We start from the raw sequence: 7,482 nt of genomic DNA on the forward strand, positions 1-7,482 counted from the left end.
TGCTCACACATACATAACACATGTACATACAGGTACAGACATGCACACTGTCACAGACACACAACACAGACACATATACACCACAGATACGCACTGTCACAGACACACAACACAGATATGCACTGTCACAGACACACAACACAAACAGATATACACCGCAGATACACACTGTCACAGACAAATATACACCACAGGTACACACTGCCACAGACACACAACACAGATATGGACTGTCACAGACACACAACACAGACACATATACACTACAGATACACACTGTCACAGACACATACACACCACAGATACACACTGTCACAGACACATTCACACCACAGATACACACTGTCACAGACACACAACACAGATATGGACTGTCACAGACACACAACACAAACAGATATACACTACAGATACACACTGTCTCAGACACATATACACTACAGATACGCACTGTCACAGACACATACACACCACAGATACACACTGTCACAGACACACAACACAGATATGGACTGTCACAGACACACAACGCAAACAGATATACACTACAGATACACACTGCCACAGACACATACACACCACAGATACACATTGTCACAGACACACAACACAGATATGGACTGTCACAGACACACAGAACAGAGACATATACACTACAGATACACACTGTCACAGACACATATACACTACAGATACGCACTGTCACAGACACATATACACTACAGATATGCACTGTCACAGACACATAGACACCACAGATACACACTGTCACAGACACACAACACAGATATGGACTGTCACAGACACACAACACATACAGATATACACTACAGATACACACTGTCACAGACACATATACACTACAGGTACGCACTGTCACAGACACATATACACCACAGATATACACTGTCACAGACACACAACACAGATATGGACCATCACAGACACACAGCACAGACAGATATACACCACAGATACACACTGTCACAGACACATACACACCACAGATACACACTGTCACAGACACATATACACCACAGATACACACTGTCACAGACACACAACACAGATATGCACTGTCACAGACACACAACACAAACAGATATACACTACATATACACACTGTCACAGACACATACACACCACAGATACACACTGTCACAGACACACGACATAAATACACACTGTCACAGACACACAACACAGATATGGACTGTCACAGACACACAGTATAGAGACATATGCTGCAGATAAGTACTGTTACAGACACACAACATAATCACATACACCATACACAGACACTGTCATAGACACACAACACAGATACGTACACACCACAGGTATACCCTGTTAGTCACACAACATGATACAGACTGTCACAGACACACAGCACAAATGTATGCACACCACAGATACAATCTGTTAGTCACACAACGCAGATACAGACTGTCATAGGCACAATCACACCACAGATACATGCACATACTGCAGGTAGACACTGTCACAGAAACACACCACAGATACATGCACACATTGCAGGTAGACACTGTCACAGACACACACCACAGATACATGCACACACTGCAGGTAGACACTGTCACAGACACACAACACAGATACATGCACACACTGCAGGTAGACACTGTCACAGAAACACACCACCGATACATGCACACACTGCAGGTAGACACTGTGACAGACACACAACACGGATACATGCACACATTGCAGGTAGACACTGTCACAGACACACAACACAGATACATGCACACCTGCAGGTAGACACTGTCACAGAAACACAACACAGATACATGCACACACTGCAGGTAGACACTGTCACAGGAAACACAACACGGATATATGCACACACTGCAGGTAGACACTGTCACAGATACACAACACAGATATATGCACACATTGCAGGTAGACACTGTCACAGACACACACCACAGATACATGCACACCTGCAGGTAGACACTGTCACAGACACACACCACAGATATATGCACACACTGCAGGTAGACACTGTCACAGACACACAACTCAGATACATGCACGCACTGCAGATAGACACTGTCACAGATACACAACACAGATACAAGCACACACTGCAGGTAGACACTGTCACAGACACATAACACAGATACATGCACACACTGCAGGTAGACACTGTCACAGACACATAACACAGATACATGCACACACTGCAGGTAGACACTGTGACAGACACACAACACGGATACATGCACACATTGCAGGTAGACACTGTCACAGACACACAACACAGATACATGCACACCTGCAGGTAGACACTGTCACAGAAACACAACACAGATACATGCACACACTGCAGGTAGACACTGTCACAGGAAACACACCACAGATACATGCACACACTGCAGGTAGACACTGTGACAGACACACAACACGGATACATGCACACATTGCAGGTAGACACTGTCACAGACACACAACACAGATACATGCACACCTGCAGGTAGACACTGTCACAGAAACACAACACAGATACATGCACACACTGCAGGTAGACACTGTCACAGGAAACACAACACGGATATATGCACACACTGCAGGTAGACACTGTCACAGATACACAACACAGATATATGCACACATTGCAGGTAGACACTGTCACAGACACACACCACAGATACATGCACACCTGCAGGTAGACACTGTCACAGACACACACCACAGATATATGCACACACTGCAGGTAGACACTGTCACAGACACACAACTCAGATACATGCACGCACTGCAGATAGACACTGTCACAGATACACAACACAGATACAAGCACACACTGCAGGTAGACACTGTCACAGACACATAACACAGATACATGCACACACTGCAGGTAGACACTGTCACAGACACTCACCACAGATACATGCACACACTGCAGGTAGACACTGTCACAGATACACAACACAGATACAAGCACACACTGCAGGTAGACACTGTCACAGACACATAACACAGATACATGCACACACTGCAGGTAGACACTGTCACAGACACTCACCACAGATACATGCACACACTGCAGGTAGACACTGTCACAGAAACACAACACAGATACATGCACACACTGCAGGTAGACACTGTCACAGACACACACCACAGATACATGCACACACTGCAGGTAGACACTGTCACAGACACACACCACAGATACATGCACACACTGCAGGTAGACACTGTCACAGACACACACCACAGATACATGCACACACTGCAGGTAGACACTGTCACAGACACACACCACAGATACATGCACACACTGCAGGTAGACACTGTCACAGAAACACAACACAGATACATGCACACCACATACATAGACTGTCAGGGACAGAAAATACAGATGGACACTGTCACAGACACACAACACAGATACAGACTGTCACAGACACACACCACAGATAGTCGCACTCACCGGCACATAACACATGCACACAGATGGACACTTTCACAGACACATAGCTCAGATACACACGCTGTTGCATTTCAGTACATGATAGACATTGTCGCAGATGCACATACACACACAGCCACATGCTTCCATATGCACTCCCACTGATACTCAACACAGATCCACACGCTCACAAACATACTCTAAAAGATACAGAACAAGATTCAGGCTCTCAAATACACAGCCTCATGGACATATACCAACAGATATATGCTCACAGATACACAACTTACACACTTTCCAATGTACTCTCACAGACACACTCCCACTAAGACATAGCAAGATATACACTCACAGGTGCATTCTCACAGACCCATGCTCACAAATACAGAGGAACCTCGATTATCCTGCATTTGATTAAACAAATCTCGGATTATTCGAACATGATCGCAAGTCTGATGTTTGGTGAACTATATTATCTGACACTCGATTCTCCAGCATTCAATTAACTAAACGAAATACTCCCAGCCCATATACTTTGGATAATTGAAGTTCCTCTGTACTATGAAGACATGGACAGGTCAGAGGCTAAGCATCCTGCAGTAACTCAGCGAAAGTGAGGACTGCAGATGCTGGAGATTAGAGTCAAGAATGTGGATCTGAAAAAGCACATCAGGTCAAGCAGCATCCGGGGAACAGGAAATCGATGTTTCAGGCAAAAGCCCTCCATCAGGAAAGAGGCTGTGAGCCAAGGGGGTGGTGACATAAATGGGAAGGTGGTGGGGTTGAGGGAGAAAGTAGCTGAGAGTGTGATAGGTGGTTGGAGGTGGGGGTAAAGGTGATAGGTCAGAGGGGAGGGTGGAGCAGATAGGTGGGAAGGAACATAGACAGATGGGACAGATCATGAGGGCGGTGCTGAGCTGGAAGTTTGGAACTGGCATAAGGTGAGGGGGGGAGGGGAAATGAGGAAACTGGTGAAATCCACCTTGATGCCCTGGGGTTGGAGGAGTCTGAGGTGGAAGATGAGGCATTCTTCCTCCAGGCATCAGGTAGTTAGGGTTTGGTGATGGAGGAGGCCCAGGATCAGCATGTCGTTGGCAGAGTGGGAGGGGATGTTGAAGTGTTCGGCCATGGGGTGATGGGGTTGATTGGTGCGGGTGTCCGGGAGATGTTCTCTGAAGCGAACCATGAGTTGGCGTCTAGTCTCCCCAATGTAGAGGAGACCACATCGGGAGCAAGGGATACAATAAATGACATTGGTGGAAGTGCAGGTGAAACGTTGGTGGATGTGGAAGGCTACTTTGGGGCCTTGGACGGAGCTGAGGGAGGAGGTGTGGGCACAGGTTTTGCAATTCCTGCGGTGGCAGGGGAGGGTGCCAGGAAGGGAGGGTGGGTTGTTGGGGGGTGTGGACCAGATCAGGGAGTTTTGGAGAGAATGTTCTTTACGGAAAGCGGATAGGGGTGGGGAGGGAAATATATCCCTGGTGTTGGGGTCCGTTTGTAGGTGGTGGAAATGTCAGAGGATGATGCGATGTATATGGAGGTTGGTGGGGTGGAAGGTGATGACCGGGGGTGTTCTGTCCTTGTTACGGTTGGAGGGGTGGGTTTTGAGTGCAGAGGTGCGGGAAGTGGATGAGATGCATTGGAGGGCATCATTAAACACGTGGGAAGGGAAATTACGGTCTTTAAAGAAGGAGGCCATCTGGTGTGTTCTGTGGTGGAACTGATCCTCCTGGGAGCAGATGCAATGGAGGCAGAGGAATTGGGAATACAGGATGGCATTTTTGCAGGAGGTAGGTTGGGAAGAGGTGTAATCCAGGTAGCTGTGGGAGTCGGGTTTGTAAAAAAATGTCAGTGTCAAGTCGGTCATCATTAATGGAGATGGAGAGGTCCAGGAAGGGGAGGGAGGTGTCAGAGATGGTTCAGGTGAATTTAAGGTCAGGGTGGAATGTGTTGGTGAAGTTGATGAATTGCTCAACCTCCTCGCGGGAGCACGAGGTGGCGCCAATGCAGTCATCGATGTAGCAGAGGAAGAGGTGGGGAGTGGTGCTGGTGTAACTAAGGAAGATGGACTGTTCTACGTAGCCAACAAAGAGACAGGCATAGCTGGGGCTCATATGGGTACCCCTTTGGTCTGGAGGAAGGGAGAGGATTTGAAGGAGAAATTGTTAAGGGTGAGGGCCATTTCAGCCAAATGAATGAGAGTGTCAGTGGAAGGGTACTGTTGGGGACATCGGGAGAGGAAGAAACAGAGGGCTTGGAGGCCCTGGTCATGGCGGATGGAGGTGTAGAGGGATTGGATGTCCATGGTGAAGATGATGTGTTGGGGGCCAGGGAAACAGAAGTTTTGGAGGAGGTGGAGGGCGTTGGTGGTGTTCTGAACATATGTGGGGAGTTCCTGGACTAGGGGGATAGGACAGTGTCGAGGTAGGTAGAGATGAGTTCAGTGGGGCAGGAGCATGCTGAGACAATGGGTCGGCCGGGGTGGTCAGGCTTGTGGATCTTGGGAAGGAGGTAGAACTGGGCAGTGCGGGGTTCCCAGACTATGAGGTTGGAAGCTGTGGGTGGGAGATCTCCTGAGGCGATGAGGTTTGTATGGTGTGGGAGATGATGGTTTGGTGATGGGGGGTGGGAGGAGGAGGTGTCTTCGTGTTGGCGCCTGGCTTCAGCGGTATAGAGGTCAGTGCGCCAAACTACCACTGCACCCCCTTTATTCGCTGGTTTGATGGTGAGGTCAGGATTGGAGCAGAGGGAGCGGAGGGCTGCGCATTGTGAGGGTGAGAGGTTGGAGTGGGGGAGGGTGGTAGGCAATTTGAGGCGGTTAATGTCTCGGCTGCAGTTGGAAATGAAGAGGTTGAGGGTGGGTAACAGGCCAGCGCGGGGTGTCCAGGTGGATGCAGTGTGTTGGAGACGAATAGCGTGTAGGCTATGTGGATTAGCCATGGGAAATGCAATGTTATAGGGTGGGATGTTCTTTGGAGGGTCAGTGTGGATTCAATGGGCCAAATGGACTGCTTCACTGTAGGGATTCTGTGATGATGCCCACCTCTGTTGTTTCCTGATTTATACTTTGTCCCTCAATGAGGCAATCCTTGAGGGCTTACGGGCAACCTCCACCTGCGATTTCCTTCCCTTGTTCAACTTTTTCATCCAAGTTGATTTGACATGACAGTCCATTGCACCTATTTCACTAGTCATCAGTGTACTGCAAAAATCCTTTGTCAACAATGCCACCCCACCTCCTTTTCCTTTTTGCCTACCTTTCAGAATGGGGAATACCATTAAATATTGGGTTCCCTGCCTTGGTCATGCTATAACTGTATCTGTGTAACAGCTATAAAATAGAGGAGAAAATGAGGTCTGCAGATGCTGGAGATCAGAGATGGAAATGTGTTGCTGGAGAAGCGCAGCAGGTCAGGCAGCATCTAGGGAACAGGAGAATCGACGTTTCGGGCATTAGCCTGAAGAAGGGCTAATGCCCGAAACGTCGATTCTCCTGTTCCCTAGATGCTGCCTGACCTGCTGCGCTTCTCCAGCAACACATTTCCATCAGCTATAAAATAGAGTCAGAGAATCATAGAGATGTACAGCACAGAAACAGACCCTTCGGTCCAACTCGTCCATGCCAACCAGATATCCCAACTCAATCTAGTCCCACCTACCTGGCCCATATCTCTCTAAACCCTTCCTATTCATATACTCATCCAGATGCTTTTTAAATATTGTATTTGTGCCTCCATCACTTCCTCAGGCAGTTCATTCCACACACATAACACGCTCTGCGTGAAAAAGTTGCCCCTTAGGTCTCTTTTATATCTTGACCCTCTCATCCTAAACCTGTGCCCTCTAGTTCCCCCACCCCATGGAAAAGACTTTGTCTATTTATCCTATCCATGCCCCTCACAATTTTATAAACCTCTGTAATGTCACCCCTCAGCCTCCGACGCACCAGGGAAAACAGTCCCAGCCTGTTCAGCCTGTCCCTATAGCTCAAATCCTCCAAGCCTGGCAACATCCTTGTAAATCTTTTTCCAACCGTTTCAAGT

This window comes from Chiloscyllium plagiosum, unplaced genomic scaffold (genome assembly GCF_037043375.1).
Source record: "Chiloscyllium plagiosum isolate Xiang-an unplaced genomic scaffold, Cpla_swu_hap1 HiC_scaffold_35, whole genome shotgun sequence".
Classification (NCBI taxonomy): domain Eukaryota; kingdom Metazoa; phylum Chordata; class Chondrichthyes; order Orectolobiformes; family Hemiscylliidae; genus Chiloscyllium; species Chiloscyllium plagiosum.